The 11,500-nt window shown below is 47.7% G+C and overlaps 1 long non-coding RNA gene across 1 annotated transcript in view; it reads left to right on the top strand.

The window, feature by feature from the left end:
• The first annotated feature begins 4,825 nt into the window (after window positions 1-4,825).
• The window catches only part of LOC115189451 (uncharacterized), a 13,217-nt gene continuing 6,542 nt past the window's right edge, over window positions 4,826-11,500 (top strand). Inside the window, exon 1 of the long non-coding RNA XR_003876911.1 lies at window positions 4,826-5,618. This is a non-coding gene — a long non-coding RNA (uncharacterized LOC115189451). The remainder of the gene's footprint in view (window positions 5,619-11,500) is intronic.

The following is an 11,500-nucleotide window of genomic DNA, read 5'->3' as shown; positions in this document are numbered from 1 at the left end:
TTTTACATTAGCATGTGATGTTCAGAACTAGCAAACCTCCGGTGAATTTACTAAATTACTCACGATTAAAGTTCACAAAATACATAACAATTATTTTAAGAATTATAGATACAGAACTCCTTTATGCAATCGCGGTGTCCGATTTTAAAATAGCTTTTCGGCAAAAGCACATTTTGCAATATTCTGAGTACATAGCTCGGCCATCACGGCTAGCTAATTTGACACCCACCAAGTTTGGCTCTCACCAAACTCAGATTTACTATAAGAAAAATTGGATTACCTTTGCTGTTCTTTGTCAGAATGCACTCCCAGGACTTCTACTTCAACAACAGTTGTTTTGGTTCCAAATAATCCATAGTTATATCCAAATAGCTCCGTTTTGTTCGTGCGTTCAAGTCACTATCCGAAGGGTGACGCGCGAGCGCATTTCGTGACAAAAAATGTCAAAATATTCCATTACCGTACTTCGAAGCATGTCAAACTCTGTTTAAAATATATTTTTATGCTATTTTTCTCGTAAAATAAGGATAATATTCCAACCGGGCGACGTTGTATTCATTCAAAGGCTGAAATCATTTTTTTTTTAACCTGTTTGGGATAGGGGGCAGTATTGAGAATTTTGGAAAAAATATGTGCCCATTTTTAACTGCCTCCTACACCAACTCAGAAGCTAGAATATGCATATTATTGTTCAGGTTTGGATAGAAAACACTCTGAATTTTCTAAAACTGTTTGAATGGTGTCTGTGAGTATAACAGAACTCCTATGGCAGGCAAAAACCTGACAAGGTTTCAAGCAGGAAGTACCCTGTCTGACAAGGAGTCGTGCGTCTTGCATCTGTTTATTGAAAAGTAAGGATCTTAGCTGTAACGTGACAATTCCCAGGGCTCCGATAGGCTCTAAGAGCCCGGGAAATAACTGAAGGTTGACGAGGGAGCCTCAGGCTGAAACACATTATCGGCTTTGGCAAGTGGCGGCTCAGAGGACCTTTGAATGAGGCGCGTGCACGATTCGCTCCTGAGGAGAAATTTAATTTGGCTGTTTAGGCTCAATGCATATTCCGGTCGGAATATTATCATTTATCTACGAGATAAATGGCATAAAAATTGGTTTTAAACAGCGGTTGACATGCTTCGAAGTACGGTAATGGAATATTTAGACATTTTTGTCACGCCAATGCGCCATGCGCGACACCGTGATGAAGCATTCTGATAGTGTCTAGAACTCACGAACAAAACGTCGCTGTTTGGATATAACGATGGATTATTTGGGACCAAACCAACATTTGTTATTGAAGTAGAAGTCCTGGCAGTGTATTCTGACGAAGAACAAGCAAGGTAAGAACATTTTTCTTATAGGAAATGTGATTTTGGTGGAGGCTGACCTGGGTGGGTATCTAAATAGCTAGCCCTGTGATGCCGGGCTATGTACTTAGATTATTGCAAAATGTGCTTCATCCGAAAAGCTATTTTAAAATCGGACATATCGAGTGCATAGAGGAGTAATGTATCTATAATTCTTAAAATAATTGTTATGCTTTTTGTGAACGTTTATCGTGAGTAATTTAGCAAACTGTTAGTAAATTCCCCGGAAGTTTGCGGGGGTTATGCTTTTTCTGAACGTCACATGCTAATGTAAAAAGCTGTTTTTTGATATAAATATGAACTTGATTGAACAGACATGCATGTATTGTACAACACAATGTCCTAGGTGTGTCATCTGATGAAGATCATAAAAGGTTAGTGCTGCATTTAGCTGTGGTTTGGGTTTATGTGACATTATATGCTAGCTTGAAAAATGGGTGTCTGATTATTTCTGGCTGGGCACTCTGCTGACATAATCTAATGTTTTGCTTTCGTTGTAAAGCCTTTTTGAAATCGGACAGTGGGGTTAGATTAACGAGATTATTGTCTTTAAATAGCTGTAAAATAGTCATATGTTTGAGAAATTGAAGTAATAGTATTTCTAACGATTCAAAAATCGCGCCACTGGATTTCAGTGGCTGTTACGTAGGTGGGACGAGTTCGTCCCACATGCGCCAGAGAGGTTAATTCTCATGAACGCACATCTCCAGTGTCACTGTTCCCAGCATGACCACTCACAAAATCTCCTGCTGTTTTTCGCCCAGAGACAGGAGAGACGTCATTCCACTTTCTGTCGCCTTCTGAGAGCCAATGGAAGCCTTATAAAGTGTCACGTTAAAGCAGAGATGCTGTATTTTCGATAGAGATGCCACAGAAGGAGAACAAATTGTCAGACAGGGCACTTCCTGTATGGAATCTTCTCAGGTTTTGGCCTGCCATATGAGTTCTGTTCTTAAACGATTCCATCAGATCAGGCCTAATCTGAGTGGAATGACCTCAGACACAACACTCTTCTTTTTCACGTCCTGCGGTCAACCGTACGGCAATCTCTGTGAGTATGTGGGCCAGCTATTTGAAGAATTTGGCATTGGAAGTAAAGTCACCTACGGTACAATTCGACGAAGCATTGGTACATTGAACTTTAATCAAGGCTCGGTTACAGACCGGGGGACTGTGGCTGACCATATGTGTCATTCTCTGGAAACCCAGGCACGGTACTACTGGTACCATAATTTGCCTCGTAACGCCAGCCGAGCGCGGACACTAATTGAGGGACAAATCAACCCATGATTCACTGATAAATAAAGACTATTTATTTGAAACTCACCCATGTCTTTGTGTGTGTGTCATTTGACTTGGGCCCGTAGTAGGGTGCTCTCAGGGTGGGTACGTAGGTCCCTATACCCTTTAAAAGTATTTAAAACCGTTTTTAAAATTTAGACCTGGTAACCCAAAATAAAACCAGGTGCATATCCTACGGACACGTCCCCACCGTACCTTAAAACATCCATAAAACACTCATTCTTTATCCCACTGACTTGGGATCAACGTGGGGTGCTCCCACGGTGGTGAAGGAGGTGGTTATGGCCTTTAAAAGTATTTAAAACCTTTTTTTAAAAATGGTCCTGGTAACCCAAAAATAAAACATAGTGCAATTTCTGAGACTAAAAACATAGCCGATTTTCTGAGAATTTTGGACTTAGCCATATTTCTGAGACTTTTTTAAAACTTCCATAAATCAGCCAGGCCGGCCCCCATTGACTTGGGCCCGTAGTAGGGTGCTCTCAGGGTGGGTATGTAGGTCCCTATACCCTTTAAATGTATTTAAAACCCTTTTTTAAAAAATGGTCCTGGTAACCCAAAATAAAACCAGGTGCACGTTTGGACTTAGTCTCCTGAGCGAAATGAAAAGTGGGCACTCTGTAACTTTTTTGACCAAAATCTGAAATTTTCAAATAATGATTAAAAATACTTCCTGAGGGGCTAGAGTTCCCACATTTTGGCTCATACCCTCTCTCGTGATGGGTAACAATTAGCCCCTGTTTATAAAATCTTTCATGCATAGGAACAACTTTTTCGGTTCCGGGAACTTTTTTTCGAAAACTTAAAACTCGATTTTCTATTATAAATTTTTATGGAAAAACGGTTTAATTTATATGGAAATGTTCGTTTATATGTGCCCTTTCGTGCAAAACCCCGTACGGATTGGAGTTGTACTTTTCGATTTATTCAAGTTTAAAGTGTTTTTTTGGTGGTCCGGATTTTCATACAGGGAGAACGGGGAAAAAAATACAGTGTGAGTAACACAGTGAAGATCGGTAAATTCCGTATTACAGTCTTTACACAGTCATGCCCGTGTGGGGCAGACAGGTACCGGCGCGAAATCAGAAACCTGGTTTTTGACAACATGACTTCCATGGCCTAGAAGCTCAGGGATAGTGGCAAACTACTAGTCCGATATAATAAATGCGAAACGGACACTTCTGAGGGTTGCTTGTCCCTCGGAACCATGGTAGTTCGGTCCATATCCCTTCGGCGACCGATTGATGGCTACTACTCAGGCCGAATAGGTAGAGCTTTATGGACACTTTTGAGGGTTGCTTGCCCCTCAGAACCATGGTTCCTTTGGTCCATATCCCTTCGGCGACCGATTGGGAGTTACTACTCAGGCCGAATAGGGAGAGCTTTATGGACTCTTTTGAGGGTTACAAGCCCCTCAGAACCGTGGGTACTTTGGACCTTATCCCTCCGGCGCCCGATTGGTCCTAAGTATTGATCCAATTTTCCCAGCTTGGTGGTGGGAGGATATTGAGCTCTGTCCTGGGCAGGTGCTCTATCCCAGCTATCACCTTGTGGGTTTGGGTCCTCCATGACCATGGTTCTTGTCCCAGCTTGCCACACGTTGCATATCCATGGTTGTCCTCTGTTCTCGAGCCTGTTTTACATCTTCTGACCGATTTGCATTCTATTTCCACCTGGGAGGGCCCCTGTCGGCCGGCCATTGGTCGGTGTTCAGACGGACGGTTCCTCCTGCCCCATGTGGAATTGCCTCTATCGGGGGAGCCCCTGTCGGAGACGGTTGTCCCCGCCTTGATGACAAGCTTCAGCCGCGCTCCGTTCGTGCGAGATCTAGCCGACCCGTCTGTCTCAGTGGCCCTACACTGGTGTTCCGGTTCGGGGAGTGGAGTACCCAGGTAGCGATGCCTGCGGATGACGTTCACCCATGCCGTACCGGCGCCAGAAACACATGTATTTCTCAAACCCTGTCTTTTATCCACGTTGATGGCCTTCCGAATAAACCCTCCAGCATGGTGTTTGCAACGCCAGGGTTGTGGGTTCGATTCCCACGGGGGACCAGTACGGAGAAAAAAATGTATGAAATGTATGCATTCACTACTGTAAGTCGCTCTGGATAAGAGCGTCTGCTAAATAAAGTGTAAAAAAATGTAAAACAAGATACCTGATTAAGCGGTGCCCCGGCACCTGTGGCTCCGGCCACGAGCAGTTCAGGGCCTCCCGCTGGGCGCACGGTGGATTGACCTAGGGCCTCCTCCTGTCACGGGATAGGAGTGTTCCCTGGCTGTTCTCCGCTTAGTGTGCCCGGGTACAACCTCTATGTTGTGAGTGGCTACCTGGTTGATCCTGCCAGTAGCATATGCTTGTCTCAAAGATTAAGCCATGCAAGTCTAAGTACACACGGCCGGTACAGTGAAACTGCGAATGGCTCATTAAATCAGTTATGGTTCCTTTGATCGCTCCAACGTTACTTGGATAACTGTGGCAATTCTAGAGCTAATACATGCAGACGAGCGCTGACCTCCGGGGATGCGTGCATTTATCAGACCCAAAACCCATGCGGGCCAATCTCGGTTGCCCCGGCCGCTTTGGTGACTCTAGATAACCTCGAGCCGATCGAGCGCCCTTTGTGGCGGTGACGTCTCATCCGAATGTCTGCCCTATCAACTTTCGATGGTACTTTCTGTGCCTACCATGGTGACCACGGGTAACGGGGAATCAGGGTTCGATTCCGGAGAGGGAGCCTGAGAAACGGCTACCACATCCAAGGAAGGCAGCAGGCGCGCAAATTACCCACTCCCGACTCGGGGAGGTAGTGACGAAAAATAACAATACAGGACTCTTTCGAGGCCCTGTAATTGGAATGAGTACACTTTAAATCCTTTAACGAGGATCCATTGGAGGTCAAGTCTGGTGCCAGCAGCCGCGGTAATTCCAGCTCCAATAGCGTATCTTAAAGTATGAGATATAGAGAATAGCTATTCACCTGACAGGTGTTTTCTCCTTAGTAGGAGAGAGAGAGAGAATGGCCTTTTCACCTTGACAAGTGGTCATCCTTAGTAGGAGATATAGAGAGTAGCTATTCACCTGATATAGGAGTTCTCCCTAGTAGGGGATAGAGAGTATGGCTTCTCCACCTTAACATGTGTTTTCTCCTTAGAAGGAGAGAGAGAGAATGGCCTTTTCACCTGACAGAAGATTTCTCCTTAGTAGGGGATAGAGAGACCGGCCTGCTCACATAGGAGGAGATAGACAATACACCTATTTCTATTTTGCTCATAGTGAGGTTGCTATAGCGTAGTTATATATGTATATTTACTTTTATTTTTATTTTTATTTATTTATTTATTTTTTCTTATTTTTTATTTTTTATTTTTACCTTCTAGTTGTTATAGTTGCACATTATATATATTCTACACACACAATCCCATACATTGATAGTACCTTAAACAATAAGCGGCACCAGAACCAGGCCAGTTGGCACATACCTAGGGGGCTCCATATGGGGCTGAGCAGGGCCCGGAGGCATAGCCTCGGGTGGCCAAGGTAGGGAGGCGAGGGCAAACCCAAACCCTCCCGCTTGGTAATAGCCAGAGGTGGAAGAGAGAGTAAGGAAAGACTCGGGAGGCCCGCACTGGGAGGTAAGGGAGGGGCCCTCTAGTAGGGCCCCTCCAGCCCCTACCGGTGCGACGCAAACTGAAAGGTATCGGATTGGTGGTTGCAGGTGAGTGCAAGGAGGTAAAGGGGGGATATCCAACAGGGCCCCCACAACAACTCCAGGCACAAAGCCTTGTGTGCGTGGTCCACGAACTCACCAACTGGGCGGCGTCAGGGGGGATGAGGAAGGGGCCTACATGTGGCCTCTTTGGACCCCCCTGGTTGTCGCCGGTAGGAGAGCGACCGGGCCGTCTCTGGCAGGCTAGTATGGGGAGGTAAGGGAGGGGTCCTCTAGCAGGGCCTCGCCAACCCCTCGCCGTAGGATGCCAGTCAGGAGCAGAGCAGTAGCTGAGCAGAGAGAAAGGCTAACTGATCAATGCGAAGCAGCCTCCGGCTGGTTAGTGGGAGGAGGTAAGGGGGGGGCCCTCTAGTAGGACCCCCCCAACCCCTACTCCCACGACACCGGGCGGGGGTACTGATCTAGCTCTGACAGTATGGCATGGGGAGGTAAGGGGGGAGCCCTCGAGTAGGGCTGCCCCAAACCCTCCCTTATGACGCCTGTCAAGGCGCGGGACCAGCCGTAAAAAATGAATGTGGGTGGTGTGGGGACGCTCAAACCCTCCCTATACGCCACCCATTAGGATTTGGTTCAAGTACACAAGGTCTAAGATAAAGAGGGAAACGAGCTAGGAACACACATACCATATGAGAACTAGAGAGGATATTATTAATAGATACAGGAGAACTACATTAGATACTGCTACCCACTCGTGTGGGTCTAGAGCCCTCGGCCAGGTGGAAGGCGGAGGGGGGAAGGAGAGGCACCGCGGAGGGAAGGGTTCTAATGACATCTTAGCCATGAGCGAGTCCTAGCTGCTAGGCGACCAGGATATGTCTTCGATGCATCTGTCCCCCCAGAGTGACCAGACTGGGTTACCAAAACTGGCACCTACGGTGGGCGTTTCCGGACACCGTCAGGTCGTGCGATCAGGATCCTCCACAGCCCCATGTTCCGGGGGCCCTGGGAGAAGCTACGGGACGGAGATACACCGGTGTGGCCAAGTCAGACCCACAGGCGCAGGGCAGGCGAAGGGCAAGCGGAGAGGAAACCACCTGGGAGGGCCCCTGTCGGCCGGCCATTGGTCGGTGTTCAGACGGACGGTTCCTCCCGCCCCACGTGGTTAGCCTCTATCCAGGGAGCCCCTGTCGGAGACGGCCTCCCGTCTTATTGACAAGCTTCAACCGCGCCCCGTTCAAGCGAGATAAGGAGGGAGAGTGAGCGGACAATTTCCCCTTGAGAGGGGACTCCGGATGGGAAAGAGAGAGAGAGAAGGGCTTTTCCATTTTGATAGGCGATTTCTCCTTAGTAGGAGATATACAGGATAGTTATTCACCTGACAAGTGACTTCTCCTTAGTAGGGGATAGAGAGAATGGCGTTTCACCTTGACAGGTGTTGTATCCTTAGTAGGAGACATAGAGAATAGCGAATCACCTGACATATGATTTCTCCTTAATAGGGGATAGAGAGAATGGCCTGGTCACATTGACAGGGGTTTTCTCCTTAATAGGAGATATAGAGAATAGCTAGTCACCTGGAATATGATTTCTCCTTAGTAGGAGATAGAGAGAATGGCCTCCCCACATTGAGAGGTGTTTTCTCCCTAGCAGGAGATATAGAGAATAGCTATTCACCTTACATATGATTTCCCCTGAGTAGGGGATAGAGAGAATGGCCTTTTCACCCTGACAGGTGTTTTCTCCTTAGTAGGAGACATAGAGAATAACTATCCACCTGACTTATGAGGTATCCTAGTAGGGGATGGAGAGAATGGCCTACTCACATTGACAGGTGTTTTCTCCTTAGTAGGAGATATAGAGAATAGCTATTCACCTGACATATGATTTCTCCTTAATAGGAGATAGAGAGGAGGGCCTTCTCACCTGGAGAGGTGTTTTCTCCTTAGTAGGAGATATAGAGAATAGCTATACAGTGGGTGTTCCCGGACACCGACAGGGCGTACGATCAGGATCCTCCACAGCCCTAGGTTCCGGGGGCCCGGGGAGGAAAAGCTACGGGAAAGGAGATACACCGGTGTGGCCAAGTAAGCGCCACAAGCGCAGGGGAGGCGAAGGGCAGGCGGAGAGGAAACCACCTGGGAGGGCCCCTGTCGGCCGGCCATTGGTCGGTGTTCAGACGGACGGTTCCTCCCGCCCCACGTGGAATAGCCTCTATCGAAGGAGCCCCTGTCGGAGACGGTATCCCGTCTTAATGACAAGCTTCAACCGCGCCCCGTTCGTGCGAGATAAGGAGGGAGAGGGAGTGGACATTTTCTCCGTGAGAGGGGATGCCGGATGGGAAAGAGAGAGAGAGAAGGGCCTTTCCAACTTGATAGGTGATCAGTGCCCCTACACGGGGAGTGGTGCACCCAGACAGTGACCCAGCAGCCGGTGCGGGTCGGTTCTGGTATGCAGAGCAGTGAGCAGCTCAAGAACAAAAGCGGGTAGAGACACCTCGTCTCCTTCGGTCTGACCCAGTGGCCCGAGAAGGGAAGTGGTGCACCCAGGTAGCGACCAAGCTGCCGGTTCTGCCCAGCTGTGGCAGGCAGAACCAGGAATATCCCGGTGGTGGAACCAGATAGAGACCTCGAGTCTCTGCCCCATGTGGGGGTGGGTGGTGGGCGGCCACCCTAGAGTTGATGTGGTAGACAACTCCTGGTTGATGTAACGGTCTGGGCCACAACCCGCCGGATACTGATCCTGCTAGACAAACTCTGCTGTGGGTCGGGTAGGGTAGGGGGCTCACGCCTCTCGCCTCTCCCTTCCCTCGGCGCGGGTGTACTGGTCCTAGCCCAGTTCCCCGCAGTTCCCTTTTGCCTGGGATGCACCCGACTGGCTCCATCCCCTTTCCCCGTTAGGCACGGCTAAATGACGCACCGATGGGCGGGTGTGTAGGCCGCTACCGAGGGGGACTGGGGGTGTCCAGTGAACCGGGACTTCCCAAAATGGTCTCACATTTTTAAGCAGCTTGAGTATCGCCCCGTATCCTCGCACGGCACTGGGAACCCAGTCAACTGCTCTGCGCCCCGGCGCAGGCGGGGGTTTAATGTCTCCCCGGCTTCACCGGCGCTTCGGCGACGACGCAGAGGAGCACCCGGAGGCCATCTTAACCTGTCTGGGCTAGGGGGCAGTATTGAGAATTTTGGAAAAAATATGTTCCCATTTTTAACTGCCTCCTACACCAACTCAGAAGCTAGAATATGCATATTATTGTTCAGGTTTGGATAGAAAACACTCTGAATTTTCTAAAACTGTTTGAATGGTGTCTGTGAGTATAACAGAACTCCTATGGCAGGCAAAAACCTGACAAGGTTTCAAGCAGGAAGTACCCTGTCTGACAAGGAGTCGTGCGTCTTGCATCTTTTTATTGAAAAGTAAGGATCTTAGCTGTAACGTGACAATTCCCAGGGCTCCAATAGGCTCTCAGAGCCCGCGAAAAACCTGAAGGTTTACGAGGGAGCCTCAGGTTGAAACAGATTATCGCCTTTTGTAAGTGGATGCTCAGAGGACCTTTGAATGATGCGCGTGCATGAGTCGCTCCTGAGGAGAAATTTTATTCGGCTGTTTAGGCTCAATGCATACTCCCGGTCGGAATATTATCACTTCTCTACGACATAAATGGCATAAAAATTGGTTTTAAACAGCGGTTGACATGCTTCGAAGTACGGTAATGGAATATTTAGACATTTTTGACACGCCAATGCGCCATGCGCGGGACCGTGAAGAAGCATTCTAGAACTCACGAACAAAACGTCGCTGTTTGGATATAACGATGGATTATTTGGGACCAAACCAACATTTGTTATTGAAGTAGAAGTCCTGGCAGTGTATTCTGATGAAGAACAAGCAAGGTAAGAACATTTTTCTTATAGGAAATGTGATTTTGGTGGAGGCTGACCTGGGTGGGTATCTAAATAGCTAGCCCTGTAATGCCGGGCTATGTACTTAGATTATTGCAAAATGTGCTTCATCCGAAAAGCTATTTTAAAATCGGACATATCGAGTGCATAGAGGAGTAATGTATCTATAATTCTTAAAATAATTGTTATGCTTTTTGTGAACGTTTATCGTGAGTAATTTAGCAAACTGTTAGTAAATTCAACGGAAGTTTGCCGGGGGTTATGCGTTTTCTGAACGTCACATGCTAATGCAAAAAGCTGTTTTTTGATATAAATATGAACTTGATTGAACAGACATGCATGTATTGTATAACACAATGTCCTAGGTGTGTCATCTGATGAAGATCATCAAAGGTTAGTGCTGCATTTAGCTGTGGTTTGGGTTTGTGTGACATTATATGCTAGCTTGAAAAATGGCTGTCTGATTTTTTCTGGCTGGGCACTCTGCTGACATAATCTAATGTTTTGCTTTCGTTGTAAAGCCTTTTTGAAATCGGACAGTGGGGTTAGATTAACGAGATTCTTGTCTTTAAATAGCTGTAAAATAGTCATATGTTTGAGAAATTGAAGTAATAGTATTTCTAACGATTCAAAAATCGCGCCACTGGAATTTCAGTAGCTGTTACGTAGGTGGGACGAAATCGTCCCACATACCCCAGAGAGGTTAACTTAAACCTATTGTCTTTGAACTATGGCCTCTCGCTTTGGTGAAGGGCGGGTGGGAGAAAAGAGGGCAACCTCCCCAACCCCGCCTAGCCACTAGCCACTAGCGAACTGTCTCTGAAATGCTAGTGCAGGGGGTAAGGGAGGCAGCCTTCTCGTAAGGCTCTTCCAACCCCCTCCTACAGTCCACCTACTTCAGGTGTCGACAGCATGTAAACAAGAGTTGCCTCGATACTGGTCTACTGCAATTAGGGTCCTGCAGAGGGCGACGGCTATGTATCGCATTAAACTAATGTGATGGCGGTCGCACCTGACCCGATGATTTGCAGTAGAGCTCTTGACACGAAGCCTGTCCCCCTTACCAGGCAGCCAATCAGGGAACGATGGCTCGAACGCTGCCCCGGCTTCGGCCAGGAGAGGGAGGGCCAAGATAATGGGGAACGGCCGACCCGGTGTCCTGTCGGAATCGGTCTGATCACAGAAAGCTGTGATGAAACAAAAACCTGCGTTCCCCGCATGCTTGGTCAGCTCTAAACCGCCAAGGTTTAAATCGAACGAACTCC

The sequence above is a fragment of the Salmo trutta genome, unplaced genomic scaffold, assembly GCF_901001165.1.
Source record: "Salmo trutta unplaced genomic scaffold, fSalTru1.1, whole genome shotgun sequence".
NCBI classification, from domain to species: Eukaryota; Metazoa; Chordata; class Actinopteri; order Salmoniformes; family Salmonidae; genus Salmo; species Salmo trutta.
The sequence above is the reverse complement of the archived record's forward strand: the minus strand, read 5'-3'. Positions and strand labels throughout refer to the sequence as shown.